This window comes from Ictidomys tridecemlineatus, chromosome 1, assembly GCF_052094955.1.
Source record: "Ictidomys tridecemlineatus isolate mIctTri1 chromosome 1, mIctTri1.hap1, whole genome shotgun sequence".
Classification (NCBI taxonomy): Eukaryota; Metazoa; Chordata; class Mammalia; order Rodentia; family Sciuridae; genus Ictidomys; species Ictidomys tridecemlineatus.
The window spans coordinates 37,995,559-38,011,589 of record NC_135477.1 but is presented as its reverse complement, the minus strand read 5'-3'; the positions used below and the strand labels follow the sequence as shown (position 1 = coordinate 38,011,589).

At 44.4% G+C, this 16,031-nt stretch overlaps 1 protein-coding gene across 3 annotated transcripts in view; it reads right to left on the bottom strand.

Annotated features, from left to right (window-relative positions):
• Positions 1 to 16,031, bottom strand: part of Grid1 (glutamate ionotropic receptor delta type subunit 1) — a 702,171-nt gene that overhangs the window by 166,696 nt on the left and 519,444 nt on the right. The window lies entirely within an intron of this gene.

Genomic DNA, 16,031 nt, shown 5'->3' with positions numbered 1-16,031 from the left:
AGGATCATATTTTAAGCCTGTGAAATAAATATCACTGTCTCCATTTTCTAGCAAAGAAACAGATTGATTGTACATAAAAAAAAATCTAGTTCAAGGTCACAAGTCAATAACTGGTGGGGTCTGAATCTGACCCAAGAAATCTCTAGCTTGGAAGCAATGATCTTAATCAGTAGGCCCTGAAAATGTCTCAGAGAATTTGACAGTTATTTAGGAGACCAGGAATCCTCAAGAGCTTAACACTGGTTTGACCTATTTTTGTTAGTCTTTTGTCTCAAAATTAATCTTCCTAAAGGCACAAATTAAAAGTTTAATTATAATAAATCCAAATTAATGTTCTCATAAGAATTTCATAATATTTCTAAGTTGAAAAGCCAGCCCAGGTCGGGGAGCAGCGAGAGTCAGCATAAAACGAAAATGACAGTAACAATACTAATTACAACACTTAACAATTAACCCTCAGACAAGAAATATGTATGTGTGTGAGCATGCACACACACAGTAGTCTGAATCTACGTCCTAACCCTGTGCCAAGGAAAGCACCTGGGATGTTGATGATTGTGCCTTTTATATTCATGTGACAAATGTTTATTGAGCATGCCAGGTCCTGTCCTAAACTTCGAAGTCCCAGCAATAAACCAAACAAGCAAAAATCATGACTTTCGTGTCTGCTACTATCTAATGCACAGAAACTGACAAAAAGCAAAAGTCAAAGCAAAAAGCTTGTTAGGGAATGTGATGGTCCATTTTATGTGTCAACTTGACTAAGGCCATAGATGACTAGAAACTTGGTCAGACATTATTCTGGGTGTTTTTGTGAGTGTGCTGGGGGTTAAGTTTACCATCTGAATCAGTAGACCAAGCAAAGCAGATCACCCTTTCCAGTGTGGATGGGTGTCATCCAATCAGCTGAAGGCCTAAGTAGAGCCAAAAGTCTGACCTTACCCAAAGCAAAAGGAAATTCTTCATGCCTGACATCCTTCAAATTGGGACACTGGTTTTTTCCTACCTTCAGGTCCAGATTGAAACTTTAGCTCTCCCACATTCTTAAGCCTGACAGTGTCTAGACAGGAATGTATACCATGGGCTCCCCTAGCTCTCAGGTCTCCACACTCAAACTTGAACTACACCATCACCATTGGCTCTCCTGGGCCTCCAGCTTCCTGACTCACACTGCAGATCTTGGAACTTGTCAGCCTCTATAATCCTGTAAGCCACTTCTTACATCTCCCCTGCACCATATAATGTTCTGATTCTCTGGAGAGCTCAGACCTTAGCAGACTAAGACTAAAGGTTACATAGAAAAAGCAATAAAGAGTGTTAGAGGGTTGTAATTTTAAGTAGCAAAACAAAAAGCTTCACTGAAGAGAAAATATTTGAGTAAAAACCTAAAGGATTTGGGTAAATAAGCCAAATGAATAGTGGAGGGAAGAGCATTCCAGACTGAGGGACTAGCAAGCACAAAGACCCTGAGATAAGAACATGTCCAATAGTCATAAGGAGCAGCAAGGTGCCCAGGGTAGCCGCAGCAGAGTCAGGGAGGTCATGAGTGACCAGGTCATACTGGCCATTCTAGAAAAGATTCATTCATTAGTCTATTCTACTTTGTGCATAAGTCAGGATATGTGTGTGTCTAATTTGTCTTCCAGGAGAGCTCCAGGACAATTCACAAAGTTAACTGCAAAGAGAGAATATATACTGACACTGAATCAAAAGAAAATAAATAAGGTTGAAAATAAACTGGAGCCAGAATTTTTTTAAAAAAAGATGACCTTTCCTCATATTTCCAACAAGTAGGCCTCACTTTTGCTCCCAAAATCCTGGGATCAAACTAGACAGGAACCAGGAAATACTACTAGTCGCCAGACATGTGCATACAAAGCCACTCTGGGGAATTGATTCTGGTTTTGGCATTGTAATCAGAAAAAGACTTCTCCTGGGGATCATAAACCAAGACTCTGGGACATAACCTTGTGTCCTTAGCAGCATCCCTGCAATGAATGCAGTCAGAAGCTTCACAGATCCTCTTTCTTAAGTTAACAAAGTCCAAAATGAGCCAAGCAGCTCTATTGAGGGTTCTGGGAGGGATGGGCATCTAGGGTGTCACCCCCAGATATGCGTTCTGACTACAGCATGTATTTTATAATACAAAAAGACCTCCTGTCATTTATGGAGTCCTCACTGAATAGAGCTTGTTCTAGCCCAGTTGTGGAAGGGTAGCAGTGAGCTCAGGTCTGTGCTGGCACTAGTCAGCAAACCGCTGAAGTGTAGCTTTTATGATTGCCAGGCAAGTAACGACCTCTGAGACTTAGCAGGAATTACAGCCAGGGCACAGCTGACAAAGTTTTGTAGAAGCCAAAGGTCTTACTAGAAACACATCCCACCTTGTCATAAGGTGAGCTGAGTATTACAACTGGCAGGGACAGGGATCACGTTAGAAAACTGCTGTGAGTCTGCACAAGTGCTCAGACAAATGGGAACTCAGGGCCTGACCCAATGCTCCTTTTCATATAGCATGGCCAGAATCATTTTACTCAGGGGGAAAAAAAAATAATGTAAAGCCATTGTCATCAGACACTTGCTTGGCCAAAATTAAAACCTTGCAAAAGCACCCAGGTTAGAGCAGTCTTTGAGAACGTTTGGCCACACCCAAGATGCCATGGGTTGTGTGGGTGGTTGGTTAGTTGAGGGTCCAGCATCATGGGAAACTAAGGACCTCAGGAGAAAAAATAATGTGTCTAATGCTCAATTTCCATATGTTTCCTATAATATACTGCTCTCCACCAGGTCGAACTTTCAGAAAAATCTGCTACAGATGAAAAAAGAGCTGGGGGATTTCAAGCAAAGAAAATAACATAAATTTTAAGGAAAGTTGAACCATAGACCTTCTCCTGGAAGAATTATTTTAGATGGTTGTCATACCAGAAATCTCCCAGTTCAAGATGTTGAAGGCATGTCAGATTTCAAGTAAACAATTTTTCAATCTCATCGCAATAGCAGGATACACACTCATCTTTTTGTATGTGTGTGTGTGTGCACGTGCACGCGTCAAGCTCTGACTATGAAAGCCAATCCACATACCCATAAACATGTATGCCTGCCCCAGATGTATCCACAGAGACTAATAAATAGTGTGTATCCACAGAGACTAATAATAGTGGGTTGATCAGGAGCCACAGAGTACATAGGTCAAGGAAGTTTCTCCCAGCAAGCAGAACTTGGTCCAGTGGCAGAGCGGAAGTGCTATGAGGACGTCCTGGGAATCTAGTGTCAGGATGTATGATTGTGGGACATTTGCCTGTCTTCTTTCTCTCCAGTGGGAGTGTTCACTGCAGTTGTCCTATCCCACTTCTAGTTGTGGTCAGGGGATACTTTCGGAGGGATGGCTAGAAACAACCCTAGTTACTGGTTTGCCTGCTGTAGTTAGCATAGATTGCAGTGCCTTGAGGAGTCCCGGTAAGCGGATGGAGTCCAGACTTTGGGCTTTCTCAGAGGCTGGATGGGAGGCTGTGAGGTCTGCTCTAAGGATGAAGTATAAGCTCTATGTGAGAGAAGAAAGGTGGAATATTATTGGTGACAAGGAGAGCTAACTGTGGCCAGGTATTTAGCTGACTATCAAGTTATTTTTCTTTTCTGTCTGAACACATGCTTGGACTGCATTTCCAGACTCACTTCTGCTTCCATGTGGCTATGTGACCAAGTTCTGTTGAATGAGATGTGGATAAGTGACATATCTAACCTTAACCACACAATTTACAGGAGATACCTGATGCCCACCTTGAATGCAGGCAGAATACTCTCACCCAGTTTTGCTTCAGAAGCAGTTCTTCAGTGTGTGGCCCAGCACACCAGCACACCCATGTGCACACACATGCAAACACACAGTAAACAAATAAACATAAGCATCAAATGCACACGCATACACACTGACAACATATTGCACACAAACATATGCATCTCACATGTACATGCAGAGTCTCAGGCCCAGCTATTTCATGCTGCAATGAAATTATTTCCAGATATTCCCCAATTATCTTTCCCAAATTATGGAGGCATTGTGTCCTGATAAATGAATAGAAAACTGACTAAGTCAATGGCCAGCCTAAATGACAAAGTATCTTCTTATTTCATGTCTACATCTTTAACCAAACACTCATTAGGCATCTACTATATGCCAAATACATTTGGCTTTCAAGAAACTTGATGCAGAGGATGCTATCCCCATTCCTAAGAGGATTTACAACCAAACTAGTGTCTGGAACTGGCTATCTCCTCCTCTTTTCTGGTTCTGGAGTCCAAGGTGAGCTCCTCCAGGGAGTTTCTAGGTTCTAGAGTGGATATGACAACCCTTCTCATTCCCAATGGCTCAGGGCCTACCCACCTGCAGGCATAGTAGACTCTATGGGACAGTGGGGTATCCTGGGAGGACAGCAAAGGGCTCTTGAGGAGCATTTTGGACCTGCTTGGGCTTGTGCTATGCCACACTCTCCCCCATCCTGCTGCCTCACCCAGGGGTTTATTTCTATTGGCAATCCCAGTAGTGCACATCCACATTTAGATAAGTGGCACTAAAATAAAATGGACTATAATTATTATTATAGATTACAGTAATTACAGAGGGGGAGAGGACCGATTAGATTAATACTCCCACCCCCCCACCAGGACCCAGCTGATCTGGAGGAGATTTGTGCAAAAGGCACTGAACCTGCTGTGAGCGTTGGATGTCACTATGGCCTCCCAGGGCTCAGGCTGTAAAGGGCAGGGCAGCAGAGCAGGGGTGGTGGGAGGAAAAGTCTTTTAACCTGAAAGTAAACCAGCCATTAGGGAACAGAGCTTCCCACCCACCTGCCCAGGGTCATGCCTACACGAGGGGCTGGGCTGTAGCTGGGCTTGCTCTCATGGCATGGTACACTCAAGGTCTTAGCCCCCTCATAGGGAGGGGCTGTCCCCTCTGTCTCCATGCTCTGGGAAGCTATCTCCTATTGGCTTCTGGTGCTGGAGAACTGCATCTACCAAGGACAGCAGTGACATTGGGCAAGTTGCCTCGCTCTCTGCATTGGTAGGTAGACAGCCCATTCCCATTCATGTGATGATGTAGTGAGATCACAGAGTGTTCAGGACAGGCTGTGCCTGATGAGAGAAAGTAGGGTAACCATGCCCGCTCCTTCCTCTGAGGCTCGGGGTCCCAACTGGGCCTGCTGCTGCTGACATCCTCACTGCCCACATCTGAGTAATCTCTCTGCAGGTGGGAGCCTCTTTGACCATAGCATCTGCACTGTACCCTGAGTCTTCTGTTCACCTGGGCATTCATAGAGGGAGTCCACTGCAAAGACCCCTCCTCCACTCCTCTCCATTGCTCTGTCCCGTGGACACCATCACCAGCCACTCCCCTCTCAAGTTTCTTCCGACACACAATGTTTCTGTCTCCTGGTCTGAGAAGGCCCTCTATGGCTCACAGAATCTGCTTCAAAACTACTCCCCAGGGTTTGGCCCTGGTTATTCTCTCTGCTCTTAACTGCTATTACTCCTGCAAAATGCTTACAGTCACATCCCGAGTATCTGCTTACTCATCGGTCACCCTCCAGAGACAGTAAACTTCATGGAAAAAGAAGGAGTTATTTTGCCTTTTTGTTACCTCTTAGCTGAGTATCTAGCACACAGCAGACACCAATTAAGAGTTGATGAATGAATGAAAAAAAAAAAGTCAGGAATTATTGACTGTCTGAAGCCTGCTAGCCTTTTATTTTCTTGATTTACTCTTCCTCTGAGGGGGAGATTTTCCTCATGGAATGTGGTCAGGGGCAGAAGGTGTGGTGAGTTTGGCCAGAGGCAGAGGCTCCTTGCGGCACTGGACTGAGAGGGAAAGGTAACGTGGAGCTCAGTGTGTCGGGAAGGAGGGGATAACAGTTGACAAAGGTGGGCCAAGTGTTTGCAGGAGACACTTGAGTTAGAAAGTACACACTTTAAAGCACAGGAATTTGGTCTGTGCTTTGGTTTCTGCCCTCTAGAGAGAGCCTCAAAGTACCTGTATGTCCTAGAGTGGGAGCATGGTGGTGCTGCCACATTTCCTCAACCATCGAGTCCCACCCGCCCTGTTTCCCACCATCACCCATCTAAAGGCTAGCATGCCCAAGACATCCAACTAACATTGCCCTGGGGCCATCTGCAAGACATAGAGCCTTAAAAAGATTAACACATGTGGAAGAATCTTGAGACCCTGCTTCTTGAAACTAGATGCTAAGTTCGCTTCTTGGAGAAAGCACCTAGCTCCTGGGGTCAAAGGTACTTCTCAGGGGATGCCTGGTATCCTGTCCTTGGATCTCTATTCCAAGCCATATGCCCCCCAAATTCTGAAGGGCTCCTTCAAGCCTGACTGGCTTCTATTTTAGCTTCCTTCCTCCCCTTTTTTTCTGGGAGGGCCAATGTGACTGAAAACAATGAAAATCAGCTAAACTCCACCCAGCCTGATGAGCTCTCTCTGCTTTAAGCAGCAGGATCAGGACCCCCACAGAGCACCTTCTACTCACCCAGCCCCTCCTCCAGACTAGTCAAGGGTCAAGCTCTCAGGCAGAGAGAACCTCTATGCATCATTAGAACTCTCCAAGGCTTGTCATGCCTTCTCTCCTTTGCCCTGTCCTTTGCCTCAGCCTGGAATGTGGCTTCCCTGGCTTCTTATGTAGTTTTCTGCTCCTCAACCTTTCAATTTCCATTTATTTATTTCCTCTGCCGAGAAGAACTCTGCAGATCACTGTACACAGCACCACCCTAGCACAGCGCCACCCCATCTCTATGAGAGCCCCAATTCCTGCTTAGCTTTTACCACCACCTTGAATGATTATGTTTATGTGTACCCTTGCTCATCGTCTGTCTTCCCCAAAGAACAAGAATCCCAAGAAAGCAGGGATGAGTCTGTCTGTCCATGTCCATTGTCCTGTCTGCAGCTCCTAGCACGGTAGTTGGCTCTGAGATTTGTTGGACAACCATGTGACTTGACTCTCTAGTCAAAGGTGAATGCTAATTGGTCTTTAAATGGAAATCATCAGCTGTAGATTTCCTCAGGCCTAAGTATCTGGGAAGGCTCATCTCTTCTAGGACACAATTGGTTTTTTGCCTTAAAAGAGCCTGGGCTTTAAATGGGACCTGTTACCTTCCTCACTGTGGCTAGAATGGAGCCTCTGGAGCCGATTTGTAGCACCTGATCAAGTCCTTGGAAGACCACTTGCTGAACCAGCCAGGAGGGCTCTCAGCTACTTCAGAGCCTTCAGAGTCAGGAATTGCCTGGGAAATAAAACTGGGCTGGAGAGTGGGGTGAGGGGGGAGCATGTATTATGTATATTTATCTTTCTATCAGCTTCATCTTGCATCCTTGCCCTCATTTTCTCTTTGCCCTGATTTCTCCCATTTCTTGATTAGGAAAAAAAAATTAAAAAAAAAAAACAAACTCTCCAGTTGTACATTAAGTATTTCTGTAAAGGATAAGCTTCCACTAATCCTTTTCTGGAATGAGGCAGAGTATAAATAAATAAATATAAATAAATAAAAAGCTCTGTCTTCCCCCAGGGTGCCCCATTCCATTTGGATTTAGGTCATCCACATGTCTATTTATGATATATTTTTCAAATTTCAGGATTCTGAGTGTGTAAGCAGGAATTACTGAGCTGGCTCTGGGGCCGACACAGAGGCCAGAGCTGACAACTCAGCAGAGCCATGCCCCTCGTGAGCAGGCTGGGACTAGCCCGACAGGCTTTAGGGAAGGTGCTGGAGCCTCAGAGCAGAGGAGCCTGTTGGCCTTGAGGCCTGGGCATCGCTGGAAATCCAGAAGAGTAATTAAGAATCCAGAGTTGTATCTTACTGGGTCTCAGCTCAATTTATAGAAAATGGGTATTTAGGACAAAGACTATCTCCCAAGGTGAAAAGTGGGTTTCACAAAGCTCCCAGTGTGATGCCTGGGGCAACATAAGTTTGTGTGCTCAAACAGCCCTTAAGATTGTACATTAGAATTCTGATAACTTCTTTTTAGCCACAGTCTTATGGGTTCTTGACCACAAGGAAAGCATCAAACATTCCTGGTGTTCAGAACAAAGATAAAGGGACTGGGCTGGCTGCAGACCTGCCCATGGGGTGGGATAGTCTCCCAGGAAACCACACAATTTTGAGACCTCATAGTCAATGTGACAGAGGGACCCAGCTGGAGAGGAACAAGACCCCACCTCCAGCCCCAGCCATTCCTAAATGTCCCCATACTCTGGCAGAGTGTCTGGTAAAATGCAAACCTATAGTCCAAACACAAAGGCAGAGCACAAGAGACTGAGTGATGGGACCCTTATTCTGTCTTGGTTCCTCTTCACTGAAGAGCACCAAGCTCTGTGATGGCAGCACCCACCCCCACCTACCCCCACCCCCCACCCCCCCTTGTAACTTTTAGCATTCACATCTGCTTCTCCATCTGCAGAGAGCAGCCCTCTCCCTTCTCCATCCCCTTGCCAGACTCTACTTCAGGCATCGGCTTGGATGTTCCTTTTTCTAGAAGCTTGTCCTGATGCCCCTTTACCCGACCTTCCCCTTCAGGCAGGGCTGCGTGTTCTTTTATGGACCCATCAACCGGGTCACAGCACCCAAGAGTATCCCTGAAGCTGCCCACCAAGGGGGAAGGATCAGTCTCCAGACTAAATAAGGGAGGGCAAGGCCATGTCTCCCTTTGTCCCCTGTCATTTCCTAGCACCTAACCTCATGACTGGCAGATACCAGGAACTCAATAAATATAGATTGAGCAGATGAATGATTAGGAGGACACGCAGTCTGCCAAGCACCAGCAGTATGTCACTAGGCAATTGTCCTCAGGGGACCTGGCTCTATACCCAGGGGGCATTTCAGGCCTCAATAAAGGGAAACTGGCAAGAAACAAAAAAGGTCTGTGTCTATGAGCAGAGCCCAGAACAGACAGATTACAAAGGACCCTCAGAACTGGGCAAAGGGATGTCCATCACAGGAACAGCCTGGCTGGGCAGGAGCAGGAACAGCAGATGGGATGGGTAGGGAAGTGGAGTTCAAGTCCATCAGCACAGAGGATCAGATACTGACTGGCTCAGTGGATTTGGTGCAGGCACTGTCCTGGGTCCGACCAGGAGATACCTGGCAGGTCCTGGGCAGGTCCTTGGTCCCACCAGCCTTCTAGATTGATCAGGTGCACGTGGGAATGGACACACTGTTCCAGGAGTGAGCTTCCAGAGGCAGAGAATAGGGGTGGCTGCTGATACACCCTGAGATTCTATAGAGGCACCTTGTCACATACAGAAATCCAGCACGCTATTCTCCTCCTCAACCATCCCCTCCTCAGGAACCATATACCACACACACACACACACACACACACACACACACACACACACACACACACACTTACTTCCCTGACCAAGCTGCACAGAGCCCTCTGCCACTTGGCTCCTCCTCTCCTGTAAGAACAGCTTTCCAAGAAGATGCCAGCCATATCCCAACTCTGAGACAGAGAACAGAAATTCACTGGGCTGTGGTCAGGGTCTCTCTGCCTGGGGTTTTGGGGTGACACTTATTAATTCCTCCCACCATGAACTACTTACTTTTCCCAAAGACTCCAAACCACAGTTATGTAGCACACTTGCCAGTGTATCTGAGTAATTAAGCAGTCATTGACGTCCACCCTATCAGCTCAGGTGCCAGCAGATCACAGATGTCCCCTGGTGAGAGTGTTGCAGGGAAGAAATGACTGCATCCCTACAGAGGCTGGGTCAGCCATCAAGTGTAAGAGGAGATGAGACAGAGTGGGACATAGGCTATGGTCTCTAGTCACACCACAGCCAGGTGACATGCTTCAAGAAGTACAGAGAAGGAGTTCAAGGCAAAGGCCCCAGGATAAGACATGAAGAATGTGGGTCTTATGGGATTTTCCTGAAATTCTCTCAAATTATAAATCCTGAAACCAATGGAGAGAAACATCCCCAGGACAAACAGAATAGCAAACTTGGTGAGAGAGCATTACCCATTCCCACTGAAGCCAAGCAGTGCCTTACCTCCTGCCCTAATCCATCCCCACACTTTAAGCAGAGGGCTAGCTTTCTTCAAAGACACAGAGGAAGCCACAATAAATATACAAATAGAATTTCCTCCAAAACTAGACAGGGGAGGGAGAAGCTGGCAAGAAGGAAGAAAGGAATATCAGAAAAAGCAGATAAAGAAAATGTAAACCCCATCACAGGGAATTATCTCTTAGGGAGAAAAAAAAACTAAGAGTTCAGACAAATATTCTCCCCAGCCTCAAAGAAGGTACAGTAACATGTCTCTCAAAGGAAAAAGAAATCTAAGAGATACAGAAGTTCAAAGAAGAGATTATAAAACAACAGGTAGAGATGAAAAGCTCCAGGAAAAAATAAAGCCAGGGACCCTGGGTGCCTGCTCAGGGGTCACAGAGGGAGGCCTGGGGCAGGGGTCCATGTGGGAAGGAGGCAGCACAAGAGGAAAGGGAACAGCCAGGTCCCTGAGCCCTGGGCAGGAGGCCAGGGACCTCAACCAGGCAGAACAGTGGCCCAGAAGCAAAGCCTCCCCTTGGGTTCTAGAAGCCTAAGTGCATTCCTTAGCTAAGTGTGTTCTATACCCAAGTTCCACTGCTCAAGCCAGCCAAACCTCTCTGAGCATGCCTTTCCCAATCCTGAGACCCTGGTCACCTAGATTTGTTGCCCACTACATGGGTTGACCATGTCTCAACTCCCAGTACTGTCAGAGAGTCATCTTGATATTGGAAGCTCCCCATGGTGACAGCAGCAGCCGCAGAAGCAGAAGGAAGAGACAAGCTGTAGCTGTCAGTTCTGAAATGCAGACAGCGTTGCCCCCGTCTCTGGATGATGCCACAGGACTCAGGGCCTCACATAAATCTTGTATTGATATTTTCACCAGTGGAGGGAGCCCTGGTGAGGAGCCTTTCAATATTTTTAAAATGATTTTTCCTCCTGGCTGTACTTCATAAGTCATCAGACACTGGAAGCCAGAATCTTCTTTCTTGCTAGAATGATTTGTTTTCCAGCAGGGTGCAGGGTTTATTATTTTGGAATCCTGCTCACATTCCACGCCGAGAGTTACTGAAGGCTTCGGGACCCTAGTTTCTCTCTCCCCTCCTAGCATTGCTGGATACATGAAGTGACAGCTGCAGCTGCCTCAGCCCCAGGATCAGAGGGCAGAGCCAAAGGCCAAGGCATTTCAAACCTTCTCCAGGGAAGCCATCATCTTTCCCATGAAGCTGAAGCCTCCCTCTCCTGGTGACCAAAGAAATAATGGCAATGACACCCAAGAGCTCTGCAGGGTAATTACCCCCAGAATCCTGTGTTTGTGTCGTCTTCCAACAAAACTACATGACAGTGCAGGGATCTTAGAAAGGGGGCCAGCAAAGCAGAGGGACACAATGGCAGCAGAAGCACTTACCCATCAGACAGATGGCAGAGAGGATGAGGAGAAACATCTCAGAGGAAGTCAGATGCCTACTCCAATGCCCACACCTGCCCTGGAGCTCCAAGACACCTGGTCCCACTGTACTCCAAATAGCTTTTTCAACATTAAATGTCTATCTGGCAAGCACTAGCTATTAGACCCAAGTGCAAAAAAAAAAAATGTTTCTTGCACAAGAATAAAGGCAGTTTGCTCTCTGGAGTGCAGCACCTATGGGTTGGCCTTGGCAGCCTCTCAAAGCTCATCTTCCATCCTCCTCCTCCAAAGAGTTCTATGATCTGAACACATGAAACCCACTGCCTCAACCAGAAGCAACTACAGGCACTTCTGGTGAATGGCTTTTTGCAGCATGCAGCAAGGGCTCAGCCCATGCCTCCTCTACTAGGAATCCTTAACCCGGTACCCACCTGGCAGCTCCAGTTCACCCAGCACCATAGGTGTGATCCCTTCAGTCAAGCTGTGCCTAAACCTCAGCTAGTCGACCACTTTCTCTCCCAGGGGCCTAATCCCAGTTTATATTACATGTTGGGACCTTGTTTCTTCACTCTTTTGGCACCACTCTCAATTTTAAGTCCTTGGCGACAAAGTCTACATCCTACTCATAACTTTATCTGTAGAATCCAGCAGAGGCCTGGAAGACAGGAGTGATGTGAGTGAAGGGATCAGGTCCTTCTCTTGGAGCCACAGTGGTCACAAGCAGTCTCCAATCTCATCAATGCCAGGGCTCCACCAGTCAGCATTCCTGTTACAATACTAACTTTGACAAGGTACTAGCTATTGCTACCATTGCAAAGAAAACCAAGTTCCAGGCAGATAATAAGGAGTATATAAAAAGTAAAAAATATTACTACAGTAAGGAGGAAAACAAACCTGCTGGTCTTGGGTCAAATGACCTGGTATTTTCTAAAGTGAACTCTGCAGAGGGATGTTCAGATAGCATTCGGTACCATGGGGCATGACATCATCAACAACAAAATCCCTTCTACGGACTTTTAATATGCTAATGTGTGTTGTGAATCATGATAAGATAGATTTAACATAGAGCACTTCCCTTACTCAGCCTTCCCCAGGGTCCTTCCCCAGGGAGGCATCTCCATGAAGTACTGCTACTCAGAATGCACTTTTGGAAAAGCTGAATTAATCTCTCTGTCAGAACAGGTGTTCCAGTGGATTGTTTTTACCCAAATGGAGGCTGTAGATTTTCCCCTGCTGAGGTTATTTGGTTAGCCTCAACCCAACCTGCCATAATGATTTAAATATCAACTTTGTAACCCATCATTTTAGCTCCTTAATATGATCAGTAACCTAATCATTTATATGATTTATAACATCGTAGGAAGAAAACAAGCATCGCTATTTTCATCCCGGAGACTGAGTCTCAGAGCATCAGTGCTTAGAGAGAAAACATGTGTCAGGCAGTGAATGTTTACAGGATCATGCTCATAATAAAGGCAGTAATGAGTTTCATAAGCATGTTTCTAATCATGTCACTGAATGACAGGCAATGACACTACATTGAAAATACTTGATGAAATGGGTGTCCAAGGAGGAAAGCAATTCTTACTACAGCAAGCTTGCTGGATGTCAACCTTTACCTGATTATAAGCATTAGTGTCCAAAGGATTGATGGACAGAATAATGCTGTGGTTTGTCTTCGCCAGAACTCAGGCTGAAATCTGATTCCCATGTATTACAGTGTTGAGAGGTGTTGGGTCCTTTAAGAGAAATTAATGATTTTCTCCTGGGAGTGAGTTCTCACTCTCATAAGACAAGGTTGGTTACCACAAGAGTAGGTTGTTATAAAGTGAGCCTGTCACCTCTTCTCAGTCTCTCTCATATGTGTTCTTCCACATTTTTCTACTGGCCACTCTTGCATGCTCTCCTGACATATGCTTTCATCTGCCATGAGACCCTCACCAGAAATGGAGCAGTTGCTGGTATTGTACTCTTTAAGTTTCCAAAACCATGAGTGAATATAAGCCCCTTTTCGTTATGAAGTGTCCAGTCTCTGGTATTTTGTTATAGCAACACAAAATGGATTAGACAAATAGTTTTCAAGTAATCTATTGAAAGTATTGTTTCTCTCAACCTACCTTTGATAGGGGTTAAGTAGGAACAAGTTCAAAGTTTTAATTCTAAACCAAACCCTAAGTATAGCCAGTGCTTACTACTGGGTGCCACTAGAATCAAGTGCTACAAAAGTCAGCTGATCCAGAGATAAGAATCTGCATCTGCCTGTTGCATCATGAGAAAACACAGTTATGCCTTTGAGGTCAAAACTTCCTGGAGAACTGTAAAGCTAACATACTACCAAGTGATGACTTTTCCCACCCAAAAAAGATAGTAAATTCAATATGGATTATTTACAAACTTCTTGCATTATTTATATAGGACTCTGGCTTAAAATGGCAGATTACACATTCTCCCCAAGACAAGAGGAAAGATAAAGCCCTCACTTAAAAGATGCACTTCAGAAATCATCTACCCCATCTGCAAGAGTTATGGAGCCAGCAATGGCTCTGAGAAGCCATTCAGTAAAGAATCTTGTTGTGGTTTTGTTTAATTCAATATTTCCTAAATGCATTTGAATACATGGTACTTTTTTCTTTTACTTAACATCTATACATCTGTTGAAGAGCTAGTATTCTCCAAAACACCTTTTCAGGAAGTGCTCTGGATCCATTCAGGAACAATAACATTCAGAGTACTCTAGGACAGGAAGTTAATGGAAAAGGACACAGGTAATGGAGCCTTGTATCTTGGGAAACAGCCTCTGATAGCAAAGAGCATTTCAGATCAGACAGATTTAGACAGAATCTCAACATCTTACAGCGGGATTGCACTGCTTATTGAGTAAACCACAGAAAGTGACTGTGGACAGATCAATGTATAATATAGAACACGACAAAATAAGCCCAGACTCAGAAAATCAGAGTCACATATTTTCCTCTCATATGTGGAAGCAATGAGAGGAAAGAAGGCAGTGGGGGAAGAGAGAAGCTATGCTAAAGATATAGGGGAGATCAGTGGAGTAGAAGGAGAAGGAAAGGGAGGAAAGAAGGGAAAGAAGAAGAAATATGGAAAGAATTGAACAAAAATCATGTTATATAATAGATAAAGGTACCAAAGGGAATCTCATCTTTATGTATAGGTAGAAAGTAACAACCAAAAATAGATAAAAGAGTAAAAGGAAGATCAATAGAGTAAAGGAAGGAGGCAAGAGGGAGGGAAAAGGGGAGGAGAAGGTGGAGGTTGGGGATTGAAATAAAATTCCTTTCATGTATAATTTTGTCAGAATGGACTCAAATACTATGCATAATTATAAAGCTCTAATAAAAAAGAAACAATAGGAAAATACTTCAGAAGATGTGATTGAAACCATTACCAAGGACCAAAAGAAGGACACAGGCTAACAAAAAGTCATAGAAAAAGATAGGGAAAAAAATTGAGCTTAAAAGGACATTTGGTAAGTTAAGGAAAGAAGAATTAAAAGTAAAACCAAATTTGTAATCCCAGCATTGAGGTCTGCATAAGAAATCAATGAAGACAAGACTGAATTTGTAATGAAAAGCCTCCTCTCTCTGACAATATGAAGGGAATGGTCAGAGACAGCAATGTCAAAGGCTCAGGTTAAAAAAAAAAAAGTGGAAAGAACAGATAATGGCAGTCAAAGCCAGAATCACAGAAGATGCTGAAAAAAAAATTAACACACAAGAAAATGCACAAATCTTTAAAAGAATCAAAGAAGAAACGTTCGTTTTGAATTTTGAAAGAATCAACTATAACTCAAAGGAACTTACAATACTCTAAAACATAGTTATTTAAAATGAATCCAGACATATCTACACAAAAACATTTTGAACTGAACAAAGAATACATTCTATAACAAATTCTTATGAAGAAAAAAATGGCATTGACTTGATTTCAGACGTTCCATTACTTCTTTGAACACTAAAAGCTGAGAACTGGGCACAGTGGTACAAATCTGTAATCAAATGACTTGGCAGGCTGAGGCAGGAGGATCCCAAGTTCAAGGCCAGCCTGGGGAACTTAGTAAGGCCCCATCTCAAAATAGAAAACAAAGGGTTAGGGATGTAGTTTAGTAGTACAATGCACCCCGAGTTCAGTCACCAGTACCACAGGAAAGAAAAGGAAAAGGAAGAAAGGGAAAGAGAAAAGAGTCAGATGTCTCCAGCTTCTCTAATGACACATGAAGTGCATTATAAATTAAGAAGAAAGTTGCAAGACACATAAGGCTCAGAAATGAAAGAAAATGGTCTACTTGCAAAAATAGCAAAGAACACAAAATCTGGTCCCCTGTGAAAGATAACAATCAAGAAATCGAAAGGGGGAAATCATGGTAGAAAAGCAATGACTCTGAGCACTGAAATAATTTAAGCACATAGTTAACATTTTAACTCAAATTTTTGGATTTCTGATAATTATAGACCTACCTGCCACTTTCTGCATAGAAGCAGACGTGATATCAAGAAACATTACTAACAACCTACTTTTGTTTGGAACCTAGTAATGCAGTGTATACAACAGAAACAGAAGCATCC